Source organism: Anastrepha obliqua, chromosome 6 (genome assembly GCF_027943255.1).
Source record: "Anastrepha obliqua isolate idAnaObli1 chromosome 6, idAnaObli1_1.0, whole genome shotgun sequence".
Classification (NCBI taxonomy): domain Eukaryota; kingdom Metazoa; phylum Arthropoda; class Insecta; order Diptera; family Tephritidae; genus Anastrepha; species Anastrepha obliqua.
In genome coordinates, this window is record NC_072897.1 from 32,316,602 (window position 1) to 32,326,910 (window position 10,309).

Sequence of the window (10,309 nt, forward strand, 5' to 3'; positions counted from 1 at the left end):
CGACAGTTCTTCACATGGCCGAATTCCCAGCGTTGAAGTACCCGTTAACGTATTTAAAAATCAAATTCTTTTGAATGTAGGACCAACATCTACATACCAGAAGATCTCATAATAGAAGAAAGTATAAAAACAGAAGATGCAATTATGGGCAGGATACAAGAAATGTATCCAATCCATTTTAGAAATTACAAGATAAGATTCATGCAAATCCTGATACAGGATATTATCAATGATCAAGGCCAAGAAGAAATTATTATCAAAACTCATCGAAGAGGGCACCGAAATTGTTGTGAAAATGAAATCCAAATCTTAGAAAAATACTTTTTTCCAACTATGTCCAAAAAGATAAAAAAAGATAATACAGAAATGTTCAACATGCAACGAAAATAAATACGATCGACACCCCAGTAAACCAGAGCTAGGTGAAACGCCCATACCCCAATATCCTGGACAGATTTCGCATATCGATATTTACATCACCAACAGAAATATAGTATTGACAGCAATAAACAAATTTTCAAAATACAATACTTAAATCAAGAGCAATAGAACATGTAAAAGAACCTCTACGCGAACTGCTCTTCCAGTTCGGCGTACCCGAATCAATAGTAATAGATAAAGAAACTTCCCTTCATTCTGCCACTATAAAATTTTTGCTCGCTCCTCAACATTAAAGTTTTTAAAACACCGCCCTATGCTAGTTTCGTTAATGGACAGGTAGAACGATTCCATTCTACCCTGACAGAAATAATGCGCTGCCTAAAGGCAGAACGGAATTTCACTTCATTCGCCGTACTTCTTGATTGTTCAGTCTACGAATATAATTATACTATTCACTCAACTACAAAAACGAAACCAATAGAGACATTTTTCGGAAGAAAAGTTTCCACAGACCCAAGCCAGTTCGAAAAGGCAAGGGAAGAAAATATCTGCGAACTAAAAAATGAAACAAGCAAAATACCTTTCCTATCATAACAAAACGCGTCAAACCATAAAAATTTATCATCCTGGAGAAAGCATCTATGTAAAAATAAATAAAAGACTAATAGAAATAAAGGGAAATAGTGAAGGAAAACAGAAACTCACCCATATTAACTCTTATCCTGGAGAAACCATCTATGTAAAAATAAATAAAAGGCTAATAGAAATAAAGGCAAATAGTAAAGGAAAACAGAAACTCAACCATATTAACAGAATCAGGGAAAATAATCCAGAAGAGTAATATTAAAATTTAGTTAATTTCTCCACTCACAGGTTTCATCTACTCCTACCTATCAACGCGAACGTAGAAATTTTGGACTATACGAATGCACATTTTGTGACTATAAATAACGGACCTGCCAAAATACAGGACGGTACCTTCAGACTCATTCACCTAATTGACTTGAACAAATATGAAACGCTTTTGACAGACATTTACAGTCACATAACCCGTAAACTACCTAAAGATAGTTTCCTTTACCCAATCCTCAAGCACGAAACCAACCAAACCCTTGAAATCCTCGAAACCCTTAAACCTATTAAAAAACTACGTAAAGAAAGATCTATTAATGTACTAGGCACCGCATGGAAATATTTAGCTGGGTCACCAGACCACGAAGGCCTAGAAGTCATCACTAATAACTTAATAAATTTGAACCAAAATAACAATAAACAAACGGTAATTAATGAACTTTTTAATAAAAGATTAAGTAACATAAATGAGATGACAAATTTAATTCTAAACGCCATAAAAAACAGTAATAATATAATCGATGAAATTGCAATAGATTTGCAAAGTAAAATAAGATTAATTAAAAATGAATTCATAAACATAAAATATGCCATACAATGGGCAAAAGGAAATATTCTTAATACTGTAATTTTAAATAAAAATGAAGTAAAAATCGGATTAGAATTATTGAAAATAAATGTTTTAAGTAAAGAAATGTTAATAATTTATATGGTAAAAATTCCACTTATAAAAAGCGAAACCTTTAAGAAAATTATATTAAGACCAGTAAAGAAAGAAAATAATATATTAATAAACTTTTAAAAAATAAATATGTTACATATGGTATTCATAAGCCCTGCGGAAAATACAACGATGTATCAACATGTAATAGAAATACCTTGATAGATTTAAGCAAAGATCAATGTATAATTAGAATGTTAGAATATTAAGTAGTTTGAATTCGAGCTGTTCAACGATGTCAAGTCACCAAATACCTGCCATAGAAGAAATACAGCCAGATGTAATGCTGCTAAATAACTTTAATGAGAAATTAGAGATTAATGATGCAATCCAAGATATGAATGGAACTCATGTTATATAATTTTATAATGCGACAGTAAAGATTAATAGCCAATCATACAGAAATCTTGTGTCACAACCACTTGAACCAATACCCGCAATTCTGCAACTAACTCTATCCGCAAATAAGCATACAGATTTATTATCGTAAGAAGTTCTAAAAGAATTACACCTTAACAACACGGAGAGAATTAATTTTTTGAAAAAGATGACATTTTCTATTGGAACACTTACACTTGTAATAATCCTAGCATTGGTGGGCATATCAAGTATTCTCCACAGACGTAAATCCATCAAGATTGAATAGAAACAAGAAGTTCCATCTGAGATAAAACAATAACTCTATTTAGTAACGGCAACAAACCCCCGGCCTTTGTTAAATTCAGCGATTTACCTTACTTTAAAGACCGAGGACGATCATTTTTGAGAGAGGGATAGTTAACACATCTAATGTTGCAACAGCGGAGACACTGCAAAACAACGCATCAAATAACATATGACGACTGTATCCCACGGGTTAACGACACCACACGCGCAACAATAACAGATAACGCTGGGTTGGCCAAATTCAAGATTTTCCCAGCACATGCAGGTTCAACGTGACTTGACCAAAATTTAGGTGTTAAGTAGAAGTAAGAATTATTGTAAAGTTAGTCTTAAACTGACATAATAAAACTAAAGACATGGACTTCGAGTCCACGGTTATTTTTAAAAATATAATTAACAAAATAAAATATTAATTGGCGCCCGAGCAGGGACCGGGTTAAATTCTGCGAAAGTGAAAGTGTTAAATCGAAAGTTAATACGTACGAAAAACGACTAGTGTACCGCGACGTTTAATCAGGTGCAACACACACGTTTGATTGCGGCCAGCCACCTTACAAAAAAATTAGCTGCAGTGCCACCATCAAAAAAAGCGGAACCGGGCAGGTGCAGGAAAGGTGGCCCCCAGTAGCGTAAGCAAAGAGGAAGTACAGAGTACTAGCCGCCTATCACCGAGGATGTCACCTAGGATGTCACCAAGGATCCTGTTTATTATGTAAGAATAGTTATTAAGTATTGTAAAATTTTTTTTTTGAAAATAAAGACGGCTTGTACAGCCAATAGTAAAGTAAAGTATTACAAAATAGGAAAAATATTAGAAACAAATATTTAAAAGAAGTGGAAAAAATAAAGACTGCTTGTACAGTAAAGTATTGTAAAATAAAAAAAAAATATTAGAAACAAATATTTAAAACGTGAAAAATTTTAAGACGGCTTGTACATCCAATAACATACCAAATTACAGATACAACATAGCTTAACTCTGCGACTCCCAACACCAGGGATCCTGCAGAGTAGAAAAGCCCTCTTTCTTAGAAGGAGTAATATTAATATAACTTAAAAATAACATACGGCTTGTACAGCCAATAACGAAATACAGCTGCGATTCACCACCTTTGGGTGTCCGTCCAGAGGAACGTTAAAATGAATATACCTACCTTGAACAAACCGCCTGAGAAAAGAGCATCCAACTTTTCTCACCAGATACCGATAAAACAAAAGAGAAATTTCAACATCGAAGCAGGTTTAGATGACCGAAAATACGAGACGGAATGGACTCCAGACTTGGACGAACACCTATATGACATGGCAGATACATAATATGACCAGCAGCCTCAGGAATATCCTGACGACCGAGAAGACTATATTGACGTAAATTGTTTAGGATGAAGAGTTCTTCGTTACCCTATATCGAATTTAAAACGAAGAACGGTAAATTTCTAAAAATTTTAATAGAAACGGGGTCGAGTAAGAATTACGACAAACCTTTTTTCGCTAACTCAATTCCAGGACAAATCGAAATCACTCACCACACAATAATTAATATATTCGGCAAAGAAAATAAAAACTTAAAATTTTTCATTTTAACCGGTTTAAAAACTTGTGACGGTATTATCGGTAACGATAGCCTCAAGAAACTCCATGCAACCATTAACATCCATGATGACATCATCAAATTCGGAAACGGCAAGGAAGTCAAAATTAAACAAATGCTTTCCCCCACAGTAAATAAAATTGATATTAGAACGGAACACATGACACCTTCCCAAAAGCTTAAAATGCAACAATTCATACAAAAGTATAAGCAACTATTTTCCGACCCAAACGAAAAGTTAACCTACACTACTACAGTAGGTGGGATAAGGACTTCTTCGGACACTCCGGTGTACACAAAATTTTACCCTCATCCTGTAGGGATGAGAGAATGAACAACGAAATTCAATGACTGCTAGAAGATGGCATAATAAGGCCATCGCGTTCCCCCTACAATTCTCCTGTATGGGTAGTTCCGAAAAAATTAGACGCGTCAGGACAAAGAAAATTCAGGCTAGTAATTGATTATAGGAAATTAAACAATGTTACCGTAACCGACAGATATCCAATACCTGAAATAAATGAGATTATCCCGCAATTGGGAAATAATAAATATTTCTCTGTACCTGACTTAAAAAAGTGGATTCCACCAAATCCCCTTAGAGGAATTCGATATAGATAAAATAGCCTTTTCTGTCAATAATGGCAAATACGAGTTTACACGACTCCCATTTGGGCTGAAAATGCGCCCTCTATTTTCCAGCGAGCCATAGTTGATATTCTAAGGGAGCACTTTGTGAAAATTTGTTACGTCTATATTGGCGACATAATTGTGTTTGGTGAAAACGGAGAAACGCACGTCCAAAATATTGAAAAGGTCTTTCGTACCCTCGAAAAGGCAAATATGAAAGTGCAGCTGGACAAATGCGAATTTCGTTATTTCACCAAATGGCATTAAGACAAATCCTTCTAAAGTTGAAGCGACTCGAAATTTCCCATGTCCAAAAAATTTGAAAGATTTAAGAACTTTTCTTGGACTTTCAGGATACTATCGCCTGACTTCGCTCTTAAGAGGGGAGGATGGACGCGTGTCCAAAAACGCACCTACAAAAAAAAAACGAAATTAAATTTGATAGTGCAGCAATACAAGCCTTCAACAAAATAAAATTTTATCTTGCTTCACAAGAAGTAGTATTGGCATACCCAAACTTTAAACAGGACTTTCACCTCACCACTGACGCATCTAACTACGCATATATATTTCACGCTCGTTAAGCAAAGCAGAGGAGAATTACGCCGCAAAAGAAAAGGAAATGCTGGCAATAATATGAGCACTTAATACGTTTAGAAATTACTTATATGGTTCACCAAAAGTAGTAATATTTACGGATCACCAACCTTTGACGTTTGCATTGAGAAATAAAAACAACAACGCGAAAATGAAAAGGTGGAAATGTATCCTTGAAGAGTACAATTATGAACTCAAGTACAAACCCGGAAAAACCGACGTAGTTGCCGACGTAGTTGCCGACGCACTCTCCAGACCTCCAAAAACAGGGTGTAATGCACTCTCGACAGTTACTTGCCATAGCCACGACAGTTCTTCACATGACCGAATTCCCAGCGTTGAAGTACCCGTTAACGTATTTAAAAATCAAATTCTTTTGAATGTAGGACCAACATCTACATACCAGAAGATCTCATAATAGAAGAAAGTATAAAAACAGAAGATGCAATTATGGGCAGGATACAAGAAATGTATCCAATCCATTTTAGAAATTACAAGATAAGATTCATGCAAATCCTGATACAGGATATTATCAATGATCAAGGCCAAGAAGAAATTATTATCAAAACTCATCGAAGAGGGCACCGAAATTGTTGTGAAAATGAAATCCAAATCTTAGAAAAATACTTTTTTCCAACTATGTCCAAAAAGATAAAAAAAGATAATACAGAAATGTTCAACATGCAACGAAAATAAATACGATCGACACCCCAGTAAACCAGAGCTAGGTGAAACGCCCATACCCCAATATCCTGGACAGATTTCGCATATCGATATTTACATCACCAACAGAAATATAGTATTGACAGCAATAAACAAATTTTCAAAATACAATACTTAAATCAAGAGCAATAGAACATGTAAAAGAACCTCTACGCGAACTGCTCTTCCAGTTCGGCGTACCCGAATCAATAGTAATAGATAAAGAAACTTCCCTTCATTCTGCCACTATAAAATTTTTGCTCGCTCCTCAACATTAAAGTTTTTAAAACACCGCCCTATGCTAGTTTCGTTAATGGACAGGTAGAACGATTCCATTCTACCCTGACAGAAATAATGCGCTGCCTAAAGGCAGAACGGAATTTCACTTCATTCGCCGTACTTCTTGATTGTTCAGTCTACGAATATAATTATACTATTCACTCAACTACAAAAACGAAACCAATAGAGACATTTTTCGGAAGAAAAGTTTCCACAGACCCAAGCCAGTTCGAAAAGGCAAGGGAAGAAAATATCTGCGAACTAAAAAATGAAACAAGCAAAATACCTTTCCTTTCATAACAAAACGCGTCAAACCATAAAAATTTATCATCCTGGAGAAAGCATCTATGTAAAAATAAATAAAAGACTAATAGAAATAAAGGGAAATAGTGAAGGAAAACAGAAACTCACCCATATTAACTCTTATCCTGGAGAAACCATCTATGTAAAAATAAATAAAAGGCTAATAGAAATAAAGGCAAATAGTAAAGGAAAACAGAAACTCAACCATATTAACAGAATCCGGGAAAATAATCCAGAAGAGTAATATTAAAATTTAGTTAATTTCTCCACTCACAGGTTTCATCTACTCCTACCTATCAACGCGAACGTAGAAATTTTGGACTATACGAATGCACATTTTGTGACTATAAATAACGGACCTGCCAAAATACAGGACGGTACCTTCAGACTCATTCACCTAATTGACTTGAACAAATATGAAACGCTTTTGACAGACATTTACAGTCACATAACCCGTAAACTACCTAAAGATAGTTTCCTTTACCCAATCCTCAAGCACGAAACCAACCAAACCCTTGAAATCCTCGAAACCCTTAAACCTATTAAAAAACTACGTAAAGAAAGATCTATTAATGTACTAGGCACCGCATGGAAATATTTAGCTGGGTCACCAGACCACGAAGGCCTAGAAGTCATCACTAATAACTTAATAAATTTGAACCAAAATAACAATAAACAAACGGTAATTAATGAACTTTTTAATAAAAGATTAAGTAACATAAATGAGATGACAAATTTAATTCTAAACGCCATAAAAAACAGTAATAATATAATCGATGAAATTGCAATAGATTTGCAAAGTAAAATAAGATTAATTAAAAATGAATTCATAAACATAAAATATGCCATACAATGGGCAAAAGGAAATATTCTTAATACTGTAATTTTAAATAAAAATGAAGTAAAAATCGGATTAGAATTATTGAAAATAAATGTTTTAAGTAAAGAAATGTTAATAATTTATATGGTAAAAATTCCACTTATAAAAAGCGAAACCTTTAAGAAAATTATATTAAGACCAGTAAAGAAAGAAAATAATATATTAATAAACTTTTAAAAAATAAATATGTTACATATGGTATTCATAAGCCCTGCGGAAAATACAACGATGTATCAACATGTAATAGAAATACCTTGATAGATTTAAGCAAAGATCAATGTATAATTAGAATGTTAGAATATTAAGTAGTTTGAATTCGAGCTGTTCAACGATGTCAAGTCACCAAATACCTGCCATAGAAGAAATACAGCCAGATGTAATGCTGCTAAATAACTTTAATGAGAAATTAGAGATTAATGATGCAATCCAAGATATGAATGGAACTCATGTTATATAATTTTATAATGCGACAGTAAAGATTAATAGCCAATCATACAGAAATCGTGTGTCACAACCACTTGAACCAATACCCGCAATTCTGCAACTAACTCTATCCGCAAATAAGCATACAGATTTATTATCGTAAGAAGTTCTAAAAGAATTACACCTTAACAACACGGAGAGAATTAATTTTTTGAAAAAGATGACATTTTCTATTGGAACACTTACACTTGTAATAATCCTAGCATTGGTGGGCATATCAAGTATTCTTCACAGACGTAAATCCATCAAGATTGAATACGTTGAAAAGAAACAAGAAGTTCCATCTGAGATAAAACAATAACTCTATTTAGTAACGGCAACAAACCCCCGGCCTTTGTTAAATTCAGCGATCTACCTTACTTTAAAGACCGAGGACGATCATTTTTGAGAGAGGGATAGTTAACACATCTAATGTTGCAACAGCGGAGACACTGCAAAACAACGCTTAAAATAACCTATGACGACTGTATCCCACGGGTTAACGACACCACACGCGCAACAATAACAGATAACGCTGGGTTGGCCAAATTCAAGATTTTCCCAGCACATGCAGGTTCAACGTGACTTGACCAAAATTTAGGTGTTAAGTAGAAGTAAGAATTATTGTAAAGTTAGTCTTAAACTGACATAATAAAACTAAAGACATGGACTTCGAGTCCACGGTTATTTTTTAAAATATAATTAACAAAATAAAATATTAATTGGCGCTCGAGCAGGGACCGGGTTAAATTCTGCGAAAGTGAAAGTGTTAAATCGAAAGTTAATACGTGCGAAAAACGACTAGTGTACCGCGACGTTTAATCAGGTGCCACACGTTTGATTGCGGCCAGCCACCTTACAAAAAAATTAGCTGCAGTGCCTCCATCAAAAAAAGCGGAACCGGTCAGGTGCAGGAAAGGTGGCCCCCAGTAGCGCAAGCAAAGAGGAAGTACAGAGTACTAGCCGCCTGTCACCGAGGATGTCACCTAGGATGTCACCAAGGATCCTGTTTATTATGTAATAGTTATTAAGTATTGTAAAATTTTTTTTTGAAAATAAAGACGGCTTGTACAGCCAATAGTAAAGTAAAGTATTGCAAAATAGGAAAAATATTAGAAACAAATATTTAAAAGAAGTGGAAAAAATAAAGACTGCTTGTACAGTAAAGTATTGTAAAATAAAATAAAAATATTAGAAACAAATATGTGTAGTCAACGAGCATTTTCGTTAACTGTTCTTTCAACGAAAAGAAAAACACGCTATTCCGAAAAATACAATTTATTTTATATACATATATATATACATATATTCGAAGTTAAGGTAAATAGAAAATTACGGCACGGCGCCTCGAATTAATCTGCGCGACGTGGTATACGATCCAATTGCGACTGACTTTGCCCTGCAGTTGGGCGTAGATATATACTTGCTTTGATTGCTGCGCAGAGCAATTTACAAAAGTTTGTGTATATGTACACTCGTCAGAGAAAGTTAACGTACACGGCCCGGTACGGACTTTTCTTGGCTCTGAATGATAAGATTCTTTATAAACAAAACTTTTTTTAATTTCAATACCATCACATAATATTGAGTAATCATTCAAATGTAATTTTAATAGAAAAACTGTGGCAACTCTTGATTTAGCGATTAATATTTAAAAAATGTGGCATTACCACCGCAGAAAAAGTTAACGTACAGCACAAAGCACGGGGCTTCCCCTATTACGTTTTAAACAAAATTGAATAAAAAGCATTTAAGGTGTATATCTAAACTATTTTCTAGCTAGTGCGTGTAATATTCAGCAGTTTTGTAAAATGGCTCCAAAAAGAAAAGCAATAAGCTCCGATGAAAGGGATATCATCATAAAACTATGGAATGAAGGGAAATCTTTACGCGAAATTGGAAAAACTGTAGGAAGGACTCATTCTACAGTCCAAGGAGTTATCAAAAACTATAAATCGACAGGCTCCACAACTTCCAAGCCGCGTTCAGGACGCCCTAGTACGCTTACTGACAGAGAAAAACGCCATATTATTAATGAAGTTCAAAAAAATCCAAAACTTACGGCTTCAAAAATTGCAAAAGACGTTGAGGAAAGGTTTCAAAAAACCATTTGCAGTGATACTGTGTGTAAAATTCTAAAGAAAAGTTGCTATCATGCCCGAGTTGCACGCAAGAAACCGTTTGTGTCATTAATAAACAGACAGAAACGTATTGCTTTCGCCAAAGAACACATCAGCAAGCCCCT